This window comes from Haliaeetus leucocephalus, unplaced genomic scaffold, assembly GCF_000737465.1.
Source record: "Haliaeetus leucocephalus isolate CR32 unplaced genomic scaffold, Haliaeetus_leucocephalus-4.0 Scaffold13, whole genome shotgun sequence".
Lineage (NCBI taxonomy): Eukaryota > Metazoa > Chordata > Aves > Accipitriformes > Accipitridae > Haliaeetus > Haliaeetus leucocephalus.
Window position 1 is genome coordinate 2,942,957 of NW_010972449.1, and position 18,557 is coordinate 2,961,513.

The window sequence follows — 18,557 nt, forward strand, 5'->3', positions numbered from 1 at the left end:
CTTCCTAAGTCACTTCCATTTGTTATTTGAATTGATCTTGTGCATGACACTGACAGAGCAAAAACTTTTAAAAAAGGGAAGTGCTAAATCACAAAACCGAGCAGTCACATTTATGCAATTTTTGATTAGTTTATCACTAATGTAGTCATAGACCAAACAGTCTTTTGTACAATTTTTTACCCCTCTGTCTAAAAATGCTTCACAAAAGAGGTAGTGATCAGTTATAACTGCCTAAAGCTACCACTTTGTATATCTACTTTGTACTTCTTAAATGATCACCGGTTGGTAGATGTATGTATGTAATATCTTTATGTAGGTACAAAATGGGTGTACAATTATCTAAACTAATTACTTAGACCTGACTGCAGTATTCCAAACTTTTACAGAACTGCTCTGGCATCTAAAGTCCCTATAGTAAAGCTACCTGAATGTCCCCATCTCTTCTTCCATAGCTTCCCAGAATTACCTTTGTGTCCTCAAACAAAATTTTCAGTCTTTTTTTTTTTTTTAAAACTACCAATTTCTTATTCTAGTTAATCAGACATGACAAGGTAATAAAAGGGACAAATAATAGTGCCTGCCGAAATTGTAGCTATAGGTCATGGTTCCTACATGAAGTAGAATTATCATGTGTAAAGGATACAAGGAGATGTGAAATACAATTATAACATTTTTTTTCTAAGTACCTATTAAAATAGGTATAATTCTTTTGAGGCCCCAGTTTGACACGTCTTCAGCTGTCAAGAACATCAGTGGCAAAACAAAAAATATTTGAAATCAATACATTTCTTCTTTTTGTTTGTTTGTTATTGCAAAAATTAAACAAGACCTAAATGCCTACCTGTATCCTCAAGTGGGAGAGACCTACTTTCAACTCACTGCTTCGATGAATATTTAATCATTCTTATGAAGTGGAAAACCTTCAAACAGGAAGACTGCAGGAGGGAAGAGGGTATCCCAAGAGTAACTAATAGCCTGTTGCTCAGACCACTTTACTAAGAGATCTGAAGCTGGTACTTTTTGTTTTAAAAGCTTTGGTTTAAAAAAATTCCTGGCTATGTTTAATTGCATCTCCTTGGGTGTAATTCCCGAAGAATCATAGTTTGATCTCAAGTGATTTTGTCAGTTGCTCACACTTCACAGATCTTTTGTTGTATACTTTACTAAATGATCCCCGCTTTCTTTTTGGGTTAAAGTTTGAGGGGATTCTGTTTTGGTTTTCCCACTTCTTTGCCCTTAATAACGAAGAATGAGGAAAGACTACTTTAATCCCCCCTCCCCCCCTTTTTTTTTTAAACATAATAATGCAGCCTTGAAGGATGGGTCCTTTACAAAGAACTCCATTCCTTTATCTTATTTCATGGTATCCCTGTCTGCAGCTTTCTTCTCATAGAGGCTCTGAAGGAGTTGGGGTCCATGTATCCATCACAAAGCTTAGGATAGGTGAGGACTGCTACGTAAAGTTAACCGCACAGGAAAGCCAGCGTATCTTCCAGGGCTCCAGGCAAACCTCCAAGCAGCTGTCTACCAGCTGCTGGATTTAATGCTTGTTTTCCAAACTTGGCTTCAGTGGCAACTGCTGATTCAGCAGTTGAGCCAATGACTGTGAGCTGCAAATACAGTAGGTACATAATAAAACTGTGAAGGAAGGTATGTAAGGCACTTAACCATTTTAGGGTTTGGTTGTTTTTTTCTTTTTAAATTTTTTGTCTGTTGAAGAACTAGAGGAGTCCTCTTTGGTTGATTGTGGTATTAGCTGTAACTCATTATCTGGATTCACATTCTCAAATGTCTTCCATGATTTGACCTCATAGGAAGAGCAAACAGTTGATATTAAGTGAAACCCTCAGTTACTTGAAGGATGTGAGCAGGAGATAGAAGGGTGAAATCCTGGTAGAAAGTGAATTTTCATCCTAAATGATAAAGCCAAATGAGGTCAGGCTGATACCACCTGCTGGAAGGTACATTCATGGGTATTTTTCCCCGCCATGTCACAATCACTGGTACAAAGCAACAATATGTCAGATAGTTACAAATATCAGAACCCAGTCATCTGTACTTGATGCTATTTTAAATTCTTCCATGTGAGAGAAATGGTTAAAAATAAAAATACAGCCTTTTTATTCTTCTCTAAATGTTCTGTTCAGTTCTTCATGCTGAGAGAATCACAGACCCATCTATAAATATCTAACCCAGATCTACAATTGCTTGTTAAAAAGAGGGTGTTTGGTAGAAAATTGAATGAAATACAAAATGTCTTTTATTATATTTTTATTACAGACCAGATGTGGCCTCTCAATTTACCCTCTATCATTTGGAGATGTACATTCACCAAGAACATTGCATGTGTGCATATAAATATTTTGATGTTGTCATGGTAGAATAAAGGGTAATTGATTAGAAAAATCCCTATGGGATTTTCCACTTAAGAGCACATTTCTGTTTTAGCAGTATTGTCTTCAAACTAAACATGTATGAATGCATCTATTTTGATTGATCCCAAACAGAAAGCAACAGTAAACAGGCAAGGATTTGGCTTTTGGTCAATGAATAGCACTGGCAAGTTGAGTGAAACTTGTGCAGTTAAGGGTTCCAGTAAGCTGCGTATTAGATGTTACACCTCAACAGTCAAATGCTACTCCCTTCAAATTAAAACCTGCTCCGATATAGGAAAAAATGGTGACCTGCCTGACATTGAAGAGGGAGCAGGAATCCAGTCAGATCATCATGATTCTCTCAAATTGCTGTTTACTATTTCCAGGCAAAGCAAGCAATGCAAACTATTCACTTTCAATACGTATTTGTGTGTTTTCGATTTATCCATACACAAAGAACAACATGTAGAGTACTGAGCTAAAGAACTGTTTTTATATGCCATTTGACTTTGGCATTTAATACCTGTATATGCCATTTTGAGACATATATTTCTTTTTAAATTCCTATGGGAGCTTAGCTACATGTAGTGAAATCAATGCATGCTGAAAGGCCCTAACTGAGAATTTCTGGATGCAGGACAAGGGCAAGACTGAAGTAAAATGTAGACATATCGGCTGATTTATTTTTCAGATGAGTTGGGTTTTAGTGCTGACATTAATCAACAGCAAGTTTCCATACTGTGGTGTTGAAATAACACCAACTAAACTTCTCAGAGAAAGACCTGTTCCATTACTCATGTACTGCATGCTTGTAATTCCTTCACTGACAAAATTTGATCTACAGTTAGGTGCCTCCCTCTAAACTGCAGGAAAGCAAGCATTTTGTTATATCAATTGAAAATACCTAGGAGTGATGAAATCTGTAGAGAATGTGTGAATGATGATCTTCCTACCCAGGAGGATGGTAGTTGATGCTGTTATTTCTGCCAAAGTTGGTTAATGTGTGGAAGATGCTTTTTCTCACACATAAAGTACTACACTAAAGATACATGTAATGTGACAGTTTCTATAGTAACTACTTGTTCTTTATGGAGTAGCAGATTAAACCTGTACACCTTGTTATTGTTCTTTTATCCTATTATCTAGACTACTTGGTTACCACAGATACAATTTCTTATTCTATTCCCTTGCCGACATAACTATATCAGGGATTTATGCAACTGCAAGTAAAGAGTACATTTGCAAAACAAAACACTGTCAGAATTTTGAAATTGACCACTACGTGATCATATAAATGCACCAAAAGACACATGCGCATATATATTGAAAGCTAAAATCTCAAAATAAAACCGTAGAGATAATATTTTTTATTAAAGCAGGGCAAATTTATGATTTGAATATTATAATTTTGCTGGGAGAATGATGTAAGTTATGTATATGACATTTCTTTTTTAAATGTTAGGAGTTTACCAGAACAACTTTGCCAGTCTAGATGTACTCGCAAACTCTTCTAGTGTGAACAGGACCTAAGATTCATTATTTATAGGAAAATTTCCCTCACATGGTATAGTGATTCATGGCTCTTATTTCTGTGCAAGAAAAATAATGTTGCTACATTGTGTTTTACACTAAAATATTTCATTATTATAATTCATTGATGCTACTGCTCTGCTGATAATATCAGTACTGGAAGTAATATTATTTACAGGAATCAGGCGCTTTCTGCACTGTATTATGTTAGTCTTATTGTGGGGAAAAAATGCCTGCATTCTGTCTATGTCTGAAAGTCTCCATTGCTATCTCCTGCAGAAGTGTATCAGTAACAAATCATGTTTATAAAATTAGCAGTGTAGGGAGAAATCATAGCTATTTGATCAGGGCTGCAGATTCAACAATGCAACTAGTATTGTAGTATGGCCAAAAGGAAGAAGACGCTAGAAAAAATGTAAAATATAAATAGGTTAAACCCATTACTGAGGTAAAAGGAAAATGATACTCATCGTTACTTCAAAAAAGCTGTAGTAAGTTCCACACACAAATGCAACAGCGAGGAAAAGAGAAAGGCGGCACCGGGAAAGCAGCAGTAAATAAACGCACAGTACCGAGAGCAACTGAGTGATGGAAAAAGGGGAATGCAAACAGTAGATAAATTCCATGGAAGTACACAAAGTGTTTCGTCTCCTGTTACCCTCGATCGCATCGTTCTAACACGTCTGTGCCTCGCTCCCTCTACTTCATCAGCTCCCCCAACGCGCGCCCTGCGAAATTAATCACGAACATCACGATCCCGACGGAGCCATGAACTGCACTACTGCAGAAAACATGGAACCGCTACCCAAGCCCGAGCGGATCAAGGCGGCTGTGCGGACAGCCGCAGCCTACGCGGTACGAGGCAAGGGCGCACGGCTGTGCGCGCCCGTTATGTAAGGCAGGAGTGCCGTGCAGCCTGCGAGACGAGGCCGAGAGCCCCGAACCCGCCCGTCCCCGGCCAGCTCCGCGGGAGGCGGGGGGGGATCGCGGGGGCCGCAAGGGCCCGGAGCCGCCGCCGGCCCCGGGAGCCGCCCGCCCGCCGGCCGCGCCGCCGCTTCCCCGCCCGCGGTACCCCCCGCCGTTGGCTTGGAAACGGGCTGGCAGCCTCCGCCTCCTCCTCCAGAGCCAGCCCCGCGCTCCCCCTGCCCCGGCTTCCCGGCGAGATCGCCGAGCACCTCCCCGTCTCCCGCGGGGGGCCACCGGCCGAGCGTTGCCATTAGCGCCTCGGGGAAAAAAAAAAAAAAATCCCGGTTTCTGGGGAGAAGATGAGAAAGGGCAGGTTTTTTCTCCTGCTTGGGCTGCGGGGCTAGCGTCTGCAGTCATGGTGTGTCTGCTCGCTGCAAATCATAGATGCTGATGTGAAAAGGGGCCAAAGCAGAGAGGAGACGCGTCAGTGGATGCGAGCGTTTGTACTGATGGATTGAGGAGGTGGAGGCTGCCTGCCTGCCTGGTGCTGAAGAGGTGAGTGAAATATTCTGCATTTCTTTCTCTCTTAAATCAGTTTAGCGATGAACATTTCCCTCTCTGTGTATTTCCCAAATAAAAAGGGACTTGTAAAGCAAGAAGAGAAAGATGTCGTTTTGAAACAGTAAGCTATGCTTTTGCCGGATGAAAGAAAAGATGAATGTCACCGTCAGGTAGAAATATTTCGCGGTGTGTAGAGAAAAAATAGTAAGGGGAGGCAGGCTGCTGATACAGTGAAAATGACCTTCTCAAGGGATACTGGCCTTCTATCAGCTGCTGCTTCAGCTTGATGCCTTTTTCACAAAATTAAGTCATCTCCCTTTCCTAGCCTGGATTGTAACCCATTAATATCCAATACCTGACCCTTACTAAGATCCATTGCGTTCTCTTAATGATTCAGAAAGGTAATCCATTAGATTCCGCCTGTTGGGAGAAGAACCTCCACGCTATGTAGCACCTCCTCCCAGGGAAATGCAGGCTGGCTAACGTTCCATCGGAAAAGACTCCTAGCTGCCGAATTTCTGTAATAAATCCTCCCTGTAACAGTTGCATCTGCTCATTCTAAGGATGCGTGGCTCTGCGGAGCTCGGACACTCTACCTCTTCGTGTGTGCCCGTGCATGTGAAGGAACGAGGAGGTTTTGTTATATTAATCGGCACCTGTGGACGGCTCCCATCTGCAGTTGTGAACCACAAATTTTTTGGTATCTTTGCATCTGCATTTTGGGTGAGTGATTCATACACAAAACCCCCAACCCTTCAATGTTAGCCGAGAGAGCTACAGACAAATATATGTCAGTTTAATTTCTGCTAAGAGTACCGATCTGATCTGGTTTTGGCTGTTTCACTGTAGAAGCTGTTTAACGTGTGTTCTTGCGGTATTTATTCTGGAGGCTACTGACATATCTCGACAACGTTTTCCTTTGCAAGATTTGAGGAAAAATTCACTAGTTTTCCCTTCAGCATTTCTTTATATCCATTTACTGTTACTCTTACACCCACAATTTGATTTTTATTGTGGCTCCGTATTTCGCGCCATTGTGGGTCACACCCTTCGGGTGGCCATCAGAATTTCATCTACAAAGGTTGCAACAGCAGGTCAGGCAGAAAAACACGGTACTGTGAACATTGACTTGTGGATCATGAACGAGTAAAAATGAGCGTGTATTTTGTACTTTCTTAGGGGAAATTGTTTCTGACTTTATGGATATAGATGTTTAAAGTCTGAGCTGATGGCTTAGGTGCTGTTATAGGCAGAAATAGTCACTTTTCTTCAACAGGGCACAGAATGGCTAGCTGAAGAGATACAGCTCTGCAGAACAGAGAGCTTTTTGCCATTAACTTGGCTGTCTCCATCAAATCATTTGGTTGGAAGCTACCATGCAAAAAACACAGATCCCTGCCCTTGGATAGAGGACATGATTACAGGATAGGCCTATGTTGTACAGAAGAATGAAGTGCCAGTCTTCAAGAAGCCAGTGACGGGTACAATCAAAAGAAAACATCCTAGTTATATGGCATATTTAGGAGAAAATCTCATGATCTCCCATTACCAAAGCACTGACTTGCATTTTCAAAGAAGAATCCCACTTCTGTGTGCATATGCATGCTTGTAAGAAAAGAAAACCAGTGTAAATTCTGTGTAGGGCCGTGGAGATTTCCTTCTGACAAAGGACCTTACAGAGATGAATAAACTCCACGTGCTACATAAAGAATGCTACACCTCCGTCTGAGGATTATGTGCTTGTCACTTCATTGACCACTGATGAACAGAGTTGAATGACTCTTCTGGAGGTGTTACCCTGAATTTAGTAAGCCTCCAGTACAGCTCAGTGTTTCAGCTACAGGCCTTGGCTTTGAATTTAACTATGATAATCTAAAAATAACCAGCCAGGTAGTTCTGAAGGACTGAAGTGAAAGTGTTCTGGTTGTCTCAGTTCAGATTACATACTGATGGAATAAGGTACACTAAGTTTTAAGAAACCTAGACAGAACCAGGAAACAGAAATGTGTCCCTTCTTCTTAAGGAATCTACCTGCTAAGTGGTGGGGAAGGGGATAAGTAGAGGGATAAGGATAACAGAAAATTCAGTAGACAATAAAAGCTTAAATCCTTAAATGGTGAAGTCAGCTATTCCTCTCCAGCTTAAGCAGATAAGGATTTTGACAGCAGATAGAGTCTTGGTTGATATGCAGTGGTGAGGCAATATAAGGGAAGGATGTCTTTTTCTCTCTCCCCCTCCATGAATTAAAGACAAATACCCCCAATTCCTTTGGGTTAAATCACAGTAATTCCCCTTATTTCAGAAGAGATTGTCCAGATTTATGTAACTGAAAATGAGAGTTGAATCTGATTATTTCTGTGTAAAGTTTTGGTCCTGCTTTCACAGGAGCCACTGGAAGTTTTGTCACTAATTTCAGTGGGAGAGAGCCGAGGCCCAAGATGAGCACGCATAGTTTCAGGTTCTCCCATGCCCTCTAGGAACAACAATGTTGAACAGTTTTATGAGGTCACAGTCTCAATGACAAATTCAGTAACTCTACTTGCATCACAAACTCTGATTTGTAAATTATCAGTGATTTTAATCATATTATTTTTACTAAGAAAATTGTAGTGGTATTCCCACAAATGCTGTTAAGGCTGACGTTGCACACCTTCGGCAGTAACAGCTTATTATGCAAAAAATTAACTATTTCATTTTATCTAGGAGAACTTTTAAATGAAAGCCCTTCAAAATGAAAATACTGGTATACTTAAATACAATTGTATTATTTCTACTTGGCGAGAAAAATTGTCCTCTTTTTAATAAAAAATAGGGCTAAGTTTTGTTCCTTGTGATCCCCGAAGTATCCAGAATAAATCCACATCAATTAATAGTTACAACAGATTCCCTTCAGTCTACTTGAGAGGAGAATTTGACTTACACTGTATGTTATATTCAAAGTTCACCTTTTTATTGACCTTTCCAGAATCTAAGAGTGGTGATTAAGAAGTCCAAATTTCAACTACCATATTGACGAAAGAATAATCACAAAAGGGAAAAACTAGACTGATCTGAAAGAACTAAAATTGACCCTTTTCTCAAAGTCCCCCGGCAATTTAAGGTATGTGGAATATACAACGTGACAGAGAAGGGCTAAATTCAGCTTTTATTTGTTCTGTTATTAATCTGGACTTGATACAGAATAGCAATTTAAGTTCTTTTAGCTTCATGCCAGTGTAATCAAGGACAGAATTTAACTCTTGAAATGAAAGCTACAGAGAAAATACTCTTTTCTTTCAACTGTTGCTTTTCAGTAACACTGAAGGACATTGGTAAAGTAGGATGGAAGGAACAGATTATTGATGTGGGCCGTTATTTCTATGTTACCTGGACTTCAAACATTTGTTACTATTAAACATATTTAAAATCACAGCTAACAAAACACATGGCAAAATTTCAGAAGGCAACAGCTTTCCATGTGTTTTTTAACTTTTGTAGCTCAGAGCATTATCTATGGTTCAGCAGAAACTCAGCTCTCCCCAGAATCCCATTTTATTATTTAGTATTGGACATCCAACGTATTGTCAGAGAACACAGTTTTACCCAACAAATCCTATTTTCCTCTGCCCTTGTTTTCTCTTTAAGCCCCTTATACCAGAGGGCTGTTTGTCCCCTGGATTGCTAAGTCATCACATCAAAAAGACATGTGTGATAACATTTCCAGACAATTCTATGTTACAAAAATCACCCGTGAAATTACCGGTGATCATGTTGGCCAACAGAAAAACATAAAGAGGCAAATCTGAAAAACTGAATTCCAATTCTAAGTATTCATTTTGCCCACATACATGAATGATAATGACCAGAAAGCAAATAAGAATTTCTTAGGAACTGCAACTTGTTAATCTGATATTTTCACAGTACATTTATTAAATAGTAATTCCCTGGACTTGGCAGTTGGGAGGAATTATTGCCATTGCTTTTAGATACCTATAACATGGACATGTATGTATGGAGTAGTTGTGAAGGCTTCTCTTATAGCTGATGGAGAGAAAAAGAGATTCCTACAATGCAATTAATCAGACCAGTTTTTGACCACTCTCTTTGTCCGAGATGAACGTACCTCTGGAAATGACTATTTCTCGCCACTGCCTACAAAGGAAGCACTGAGTGACTAGCTCAGAGGTAGCCACCTACGTGCATATGCTAAATCTGGACAGATGACTCTCACTGTCTATACTGTAATGTTTAACCAATCTTAACTAGTTAATTATGAAGATATTTTCATGGTTCACCACAAATATTTGTAAGTAATAATACAGATGCTACTCCCTACCTACCAACCCTGTTTTCTTTGATAGTAACTAGGCTAGCACGCTGGTTTCTTCCTCGAACTGTACCTTAACAATGCTATTATATTGTGGAGGAAAGAATTCACTAAAATGGTACAAGTGATCCAACTGTTTTATCCAGTTTTTCCTAGTACTCCAGGCAGTATTCTAGCATACATTCCCAGTGTGTTTCTACCCTTATTTTGTGCACCTGCTTTCTATGTTTTCAAACCTTACCGAGACAATGTGAAATAACTACCGTTATTTTCACAAAATGCATCAACGCAAATACAATTAGAGAGCATATCAAGTGTTGATGCACAAATACAGTTGACACAGTTGTATTGTGGAAGGAAAAAACACAATTCAACTGAATTGTAATCAATTCAGATGAAAGTGTCATGGCATAGTAACAAAAACACAGCTGGATGTTTAGCTCGGGGTGGGGGCTTGCTGTTTAGATGGGGTATGCACCTGGTTATTATACTTCTTCCTTTAAAAGAGAAATATATCTATGATTCAAAAGGATACTTACGTATTATCTAAGGGAACACCTTTCTGAAAATAATACAATTTGAGTTATTATGTAGGGTTTTTTTTAAATAAAAAGTTTCTTCTCTGGATATTTACCAGCCCAAGTCATAGAATCTAAATATTTGGAATGTATTAACAAAATATGATTTCATTTGGATATATAATATGCATTTATACATACATGTGAATTAGAGTGTTTTTTTTTCAGTTTGGATGTCTTATGAGGAAAGAAAGTCTAGGATATTAGCTGTTGACTTCCCTAGTGTTTATGCTATGGGAGAGGGTTCAAACCAATACTACATAAAAGTTTTTTCTGTATCATTTAAAGCATGAAAATCCATTAGTAAATTAACACATATTACGCTAACCAAATCCATTCCAAACTAAAATATACCAGAATAAACACTGTTGCACTGGAGCATCTCTGTACTGCCACCGAGTTGATAGTGTCCCACAAAATACCTTTGTTGCAACTGGGTCTTGGCAGGAAGGTTTTCCCTCGAGATGCCTTTCTGTGCCTGGGCTTTTACATTTGGCAGAGTCAGGGTGCTATAATAGAAGCCATTTTGTAACGGGCAGATATTTATATATTCTTACAGTTGCTAAGAACCTATTGAGCTTTCATTTTGTATTGCTCAGTGATGGTAGAATCTCACCTTAATCAGTCATTTCAGAGACATGTTTTTAACCTCTTTTTCAATCCATTTATGTCCATGAGCAGATAAATTTACCTTAATTTGTAATTCAGTGACATTTATGTTGGTATTTGAAATTCTAAGGCTAGCCTACTTCAAATTTGAACAATTGTTCTATTATCATATTGTTTCTGTACCCTGACTAGATGTGCATAAGTCCTCTGATTATGTTTCCTGCTGTGAATGTTCCCAAAAGTAAACCTGAACTTTGCCTCATGACTGTGATTACATAGGTGTGTCAAGTTTGCTTTTTGCAAGCGTGCTCACAGGAAGAAATAGAATACTGAAGACATTAATTTTTTTAAGCTACAGGAACAAATTCTTGGCTACTAATTTCAACAATGTATTAAGTCAAGGGATTAGTGATTGTCATTTTAAACGTGGCAAGATTTTAGGCTGATGTGTACATCAGTGCATCTTATTATATCAGTACAATATTCTTTGATTTCACAGGTCAAGTAAATATATAGTGGTCTAAACAAATGAAAGTATCAGGTATCAACATAAACAAGAGGTAGGAATCAGTGACTTTTAACACCGCAGATTACAGTTCTCCATTTTCCCCAAGAGGACTGTTTGTACACTTTAGGCTTGAACAGTGCAATTCTATGTAACAGAAGTTAAAACACTGATAAAGGAATAACCTACCACATAGACAAAGAAGTGAATTACTGGTTTGGTTATAGTCCTGTTCTCTGCCAGCGCAAGCAGGTTATCAACTAAAATTAAATGTTTACAGAGGATATTACCCTGGTCTGTGATGAGAGAAGCCTCTCTCCTTGTTGTGTTGTTGGTCTAGCAACTCTACCTTTTTTCCCACTTCTGCAGTCAAGGAAACCGAGAACAGCCAGTGATATTGTGGCCTCTTGGGATCATACCTGGAAACTGTTCTAATTCATGCTGAGATTTAGGCAGCTCCAACCTGGCTCTATAATGAAGGCTGGATCACAAAAAAACATTTCTCCCTATTCAGATCTTAAACTTCAGATCCCCTATTCGGATCAAGACTAGGAGTGTCCAAGTTTCTCTGTATTTTTGACTAATTCATGTTGTTGAACAGTATCATGTTCTGATACTGGAAAGCAATGAACCTCAAGTAGAAAATACTGCAATATCCTAATTTGGAAGTCATTTAGGCATGATAATTTTTGTAAGAATTGATCTGAAAGAAAAAGGTGATGCCTATTATAGCAAAAGTATGCTTTAAAGGGAAAGTTGGGCACACAGTCACATGGAATTCCGGGAGTACCCTTAAGTACTGTGGACTTAATTAACAAATGATGGGAGAACTTCTCAGTGAGCAGGACAATTACCTTCCTTCTTACTTCTCTGAGTAGTTCTACTAATAATATTATCTTACTTTGAGAGGATTTCAGCCAAGTGAAATTCAAGTGAGTACAAAGACAGTCAGGTACTTTCTCATGATCCTGTAATCTATATTGCTTCTATACTTTTCCACCAGTCTTTCATAAGAATCAAATGGAAAAGGCTGGCCAAATAGAAGTTTATAGTACTCCACAAAAAAGGACCTATAAGATAGACAAGGAATTAACAATTACCCAGTATCACCTACAGGACTTCCTTTCAAGTACAGGAAAAAACCTTGCTCAAGAAAATATCTGTATTTAGATGTTTAAAAAGTAATTTTAGTTGGTATTATCAGGGCAGTGGCCAATTGAAAAAGGCAAGAATTCTTGTTCCTTTCCATTAATGGGAAAGCACAGGTCATTGTCCATGAAAACCAACAGAGTTCCCATTCCATATCCAGCCTGTAAGTCTGAGCTAAAGAGTTTTTATTAGGCTAGAGATGCCTTCCTACATTATTCTGACTAGGATTACCCAAATGAGCTGACTGGAGACAAGTGATAAATTTGGTTGTCAGAATCAAGAAAGGCTAAATTTGATTAAAATCCTGAGAAGTCTTGCTGATGGTAGGACTTGTTATTCCTCACTGAAAATAACTTGGGAGTGAGAGAATTGAGACCCTTTCCTTCTTCTTGCTGTAAAATTATTATTGGTAACATTGTCTTTTGATCACAACTAATAAAAATAGTATTAAAAGTGTACCACCTTATATGGATAGCAAAATATTATAGAATAACACTAGGCAAATATCTTAATTATTTCAAAAAGTATTTTTTAAAATAAAGTTTGAACTTGCTTTGTCTATGTTTGCATTTGGTTTCTACATGTCAGAGTAAATGATATATGGAATGTACACAGTCCCCAGAAATTAACCTGGTTTCATCTACTTTGTGATGAAACATGAAAATATTAGCAGAGAGAATTTTGAATGTATTACTGTCTTGATAAAATACAGTATTTGGGTATCTTCATACAGTATCTTATTCTTGGTGTTGCATTTCTCCAAATATGGGTAGTCTGTGATTAATCAAAGCTTATCTATATGACTGTAACTTTGGATTTTGGATACTTTATGTTTTCAAGATTTATCTATCAAGAATTTTTCACAGACCTCATCAAAAGCTTACATAAACAAGTCAATTCAAGAAAATAATGAAGTGCTTGTAAACATTTTTTTAAAGGAGGCCAGATGGAATGCTGTCAATCTATGCAGCACTGTTCTTATTCAGCTATGAGATATGATATGCAAATGGAATTTTTCTTAGACATGTTTATTATCTGTCTTTACTTACGTTGCGAAGAAGATTTGTATTTGGTGGAGTTACATTAAAAGCATGTCAATCTCATTGTTTACTTGGTGTCTGCATATGTTTTGTCGGAATCATCAGTTATAGATTCCATATTTTATAGGATGTAATTTAAAATGACACATTTTTTCAGACTTATCTAGTTATACAAACCATATGAAATACTATTTTTCACTACAAATGATTTCTTCAACTTGTATTAGGATTGGTCAGAGACAAGTGGAGATCAACAGAATATGAACAGTAGAAGGTCAAGATTAAAAGATTACAGAAAATAATGCAGGCATGCAAAAGTTCTAGGATTTGGCTCTTCCTTTTAACTTTTATAAAAGCCTTTAAAAATTTCACCCTTATGGTTAAGCTCCCTCCTGCAACCAACATAAAAGATGGGAAAGGACATTTAAAATTATTTTTGTACAGGCCACCCATTTACACCACTTCATGGCAGACACAAGAATCTGAAATACAAAAGAAAATTGTACCTCATTCTTAAGAGCTGGGAAAAAAAAAGCTCTCAGAATAGTCAAGAAGATGCAATCAGTATTATGATGACAATCTGCTGTCTTGTTCTGCTATTTCTATGCCATCCCTCTGCCTCTAAAAGAGCAAAAATACTTAAAACTTTTACTGGATGTTTCCCTAATGCATGGAGTCTTCATCAGGCAAAGAGATGACACAAACTGCTTTATTCCTCCTGAAGTATTTGGTGCAAAATATACTTGGGAAAAGGAGACTGCTAGTAAGCGTGTATGTCAGTGGCATTGCATCTTAATGAGATTGCTACCAGCTGGAAAAAATTGAAACAAAATTCAAATTGCTTTAAGGTGGGTTGGGCTGAAAGCAAAGTCAGCTGTGAGCTTTTTAACTATTGCCTTCACTTGCGCTTTTGGTAGAGATGGGAAGATACCTTACCAGGCATTTTCCTAGAGTTGTGAGTCAAGAAATTTTATGTGCCTTGTTTTCTGGAATGTCTGTAGCTTTGTAGGTTGATATTAGATAATGAGTTATTCTGTTATTACTAGGATGCATCCTGTGGGGAATTTTTCAGCCTTGCAACAAGTAAGATGCAACAACTGTTTAAATGGCATTAGGAGGCAGTACCCTTGTCATCTTTTCTTAGTTACAATACTGACTCCAATACCTCAATTTAAAAGTCTTGAGGTGTGCTGTGAATGAACCAAAACATAACAAAACCTATGCTTTTAAGCACAATTATCCTGAAAGGCTACAAGTAGTTATCAGGCAAGAAATGGTATGATATTTAACCAGTGGTATCTGAGAACAGATCACTGAAAATGCAGAACCCCTCACCTCACCTCTGCTAGCTGTATAATCTGAGTGGTCTCAGAGGTGTCCCCATAGTCTTTTAACAAAGTTTTCAAGATAAATTATTGTTCTGCTATGCATTGTGGATATTGGCCCCCACTTGGTAAATCTGCTTTGTGAGTTTAGGGTGAATTTGGAAGCTGGAATCCATACAGCTGCCATAGCTTTTGCACTGTTTTGACCTAATATGCCTTGCTGAGAAATTCATGTATGACCTTTCCACTGAGGTATGGCTGCATTCTGAGTAACCTCCACCATATATATTACTTCTTATCCCAGATCTGTGCCTGTTTCTCATAATTCTTTTTACAACAGTATCAAAAGGAGATTTTTAGTGAGCAAAAAGAAATATAATGGTAAGTCATCAGCTTTTTTCTTGCATAGCTCGTGTGTGTGAAATGCAGACTGCTAAGCAGAATAGTTAGGAATCCGTGGCTTCTTATCAGTGGTAAAATTTCAGCTTTACCTGCCATCTTAATAGTAGGATACAGTGTTACCATAAGTAATTTTTTCTGGTAATATGAGAAATGAATAACTAAGGATCCATTGCTGAATAATGAATAAACTAAAGGCTCAATTAGCACCTTTCAGCTTTAAGATAAATTTAGTGCCACAGCTATTTGAGGCAAGAAGAGATGTCACTGAGAGTAAAAAGAACAAAAGAGCAACCATTTGAAATGCTGCTGTTAAACCTGTACTGTGTGGTTATTGTCATACGTTTGTCTGGTTTGTGAAACTCTCACTTAAGCTATTAGGACTGCCTCATGCAGAAAAACCTGCAAAATTTGTTCTTATTACTATTAACAGTAGCAGCAGATCATGTATGTAGCATCATAAATCAACCTATCAGTTCTCAATATTTGATTCAAGAGCCTACTTCAAACAAAATGAATGAAATGATAAGGGTCACGAAATGGTGAGCTAACTAATTAGGTACCTTAAGAGAAGGACAAAAGGGAAACTTTTCTGACCTCAGCACAGGAGAACTTGTACAATATGATAGACAGAATTTAAGGTCTAAAGAACAAGTAAAAATGCTGTCACAGGTTTTAGTAAAAATATAGAAACTGTGGTTGCATGGCTAGGGAGTTTGCAGGACTATAGGGAATAAAAAAATTGTAATTGAGGAAAAAAATCTGAATGCTGAAAATGTCCTTACATACAATGCAAACTTGAATAGGAGTAATAATTACCCACCTCCCCCTTGCCCTCTACGTGCATACGTATACACACAAAGGTACTAGCAGTGTTGATAGAACACCAAAAGAATTGTCAGTATGTGTTATAAAATTTGGACTGCTAATACTAGTAGTAGTACTACAGCTACCAGTGCACAGCTGAAAAATAACAAAAGATCAAGAAAAAACATCATTGGATTTTGGTTTATCTCTAATAACAAAAATAAATCCATCTATCATTTATATGTTTTGGGTTTGGGGAAAATAACTATTTACAAACTTGCTTGAGGCTGAAAAATAACAACTTTGCCCAGCCAGTCTAAATCACGATACTCCTATGTTATTGTAAATACCTAGATTGAAAATCCATGCAAGCTTCCTCAAAAGACGGACTTACATTTAGCCGCTCATTTTGTTACCTATGCATTTTTAAAGTAATGAATATTAACCAATATACAATACCTACTCTTTTATTATTGTTATAGACAAAAAATCTATTCTTGGAATGATATGAAAGCAATCCATGACACTGACAAAATCTGTATATCCCTATGAATATGTGAAGCCATCCTGACTAGGTTTTGTCATAGTATGACTCAAAATCTGTGTGGTCAAATTTGGCTTCTGTTCTTATAAGGTTGACTAGACCTATGAACAAATATACATAGTGAATACCAACAGACGCCACCTTGGAACATGTGCATATAGGGAAGAAATTAATCCTAAAACACAATGATACTGGTCATGCTTCAGTATCTAATGGTAATACAGTAATGATGAGATCATGTAAGAATGGGGAGCTGAAAGTCACACTATTCAATTTCATATCTATACTTACAAAAGTTTTCAGCTGTAGATATTCATATATAAGAAGAGTATAAATCGTGCACTAAATACTAAATTTTCATCTGTAAAATGGTCTGTTGCTGGCAGTTAGGTATCCCCTTTGCAATGTTTTTAAACACATTATGTTTACTTTCATCCTGTTCAAAACCAGATACAGGCTTGTTTCAAAACCTACTGAAGTCAAGTAAAAGACTTGCTTTTATCATAAGTGGATCACAACCATAGCACTTTACAGGGTTTGGGTGTTTTTATTCTTATTTTTCCCTTAAACAATGACAGTGATAGTTATTCTGCTGAGGAAGAACTATGAATATTCTCACACCAAAGTGTTGCTTATCATAGGCTGCCGTTTCACCACAACTACTTAAGTGGAGTTCCTTTAGCTCATGTTGCAATCTCATTTAGTGCCAAGTAGAAATATCCTTGATCTCAGGAGAAAAAACAAGTTTGAATAAGAGGAAAAACCTAACATTATTTAAGAAACTTAAACTCTTCAGAGCATGAGTGGTGAAAAACACACTGAGAATATTGGTAGAGATGCTTACACTGCTGCACTAACTGCATTCTCCAGATAAATTAGGCCTTCAGTATCTTCAGACAGTTAAACTTGCACCTTCTCTCAGTTCATCCACAACTAACTTGCTTATTAAGAGACATTTTAAAAGTCTGATTAAAGGAATTTAACCACTCCAGTGTTCTTTAATGTTCAATGTGTGTTCAACATAACAAGCTTCTCATAATCCCTAGTTAGGAGCCTGCACGAAGCGACTCAGATCCCTCTGGCTTGCGGTGGTGGGTGTGTAACTGCAGTAACTGCAGCTGGGCTGTAAGGAAGGTGTGATCATCCCTCCAGAGAGAGGGAATTGGAAAGCAGAGGCTGACAAGAAATCCTAGTAGCTGCTAAACCTTGAAAGGGATGTTAGGTTCTTTATGGTAGCAGCAATTCGTGGGTTTTTTTTGTTTTGTTTTGTGTGGTGGTTTTGTTTGTTTGTTTTTTAGAGGGGGGGTATTGGTGGAGGAGAAATGGTAGCTAAAGAAGTTGATGCATCAGGATACCAAGGCCTTTTTGCTTTATTGTGAGTGAAAAAACTTACTTTAGGTCTGTATAGAACTTCATCTAGAGGGCAAAATGTTGTAAAAAAAAAAGTATTAGCTTGGCTTTTGAAACCAGGAGCTAATTAGCCATTGTACAATGCTGTACTTAAATGTTTCTGGTTGCAGAGTTATGTTTTGTGAAGTAGAAGTATATCTGTTTTTTGGACTTGGCCCAAAGCAATTTCGTATCAAAACCAGAACATGGATAATTTCCTTCATATTCAGCTTATATATATATAAAAAAAAGGTCCTTTGAATTAGAGAGTAACTACGACAATGGCTCAGCTGTCTGAGGTGTACCTGCTGAAGCTCTTGCATACAGCAGGATTGTAAGACTGTCAAAGCTTCTGAATTTCAAAAGAAAAACAGAATGAGACCAGGCGTAGGCTGCAGCTGTAATCTGTGCTTGGTAGCATACAAGTCCTCTCCCATGAGTCACACTTTAGAGAACACTGTGGATTCTGTTTAGCCTCTTGGGATTTTTTACCCACCATCCCCCCCCCCCCCCCCCCGCCCCCGGCTAATCATT

At 37.9% G+C, this 18,557-nt stretch overlaps 1 protein-coding gene across 1 annotated transcript in view; it reads right to left on the reverse strand.

Annotated features, from left to right (window-relative positions):
• RSPH14 (radial spoke head 14 homolog (Chlamydomonas)) overlaps positions 1–18,557 on the reverse strand; it is a 104,148-nt gene that overhangs the window by 12,933 nt on the left and 72,658 nt on the right. The gene's annotated exons all lie outside the window — the stretch shown is intronic.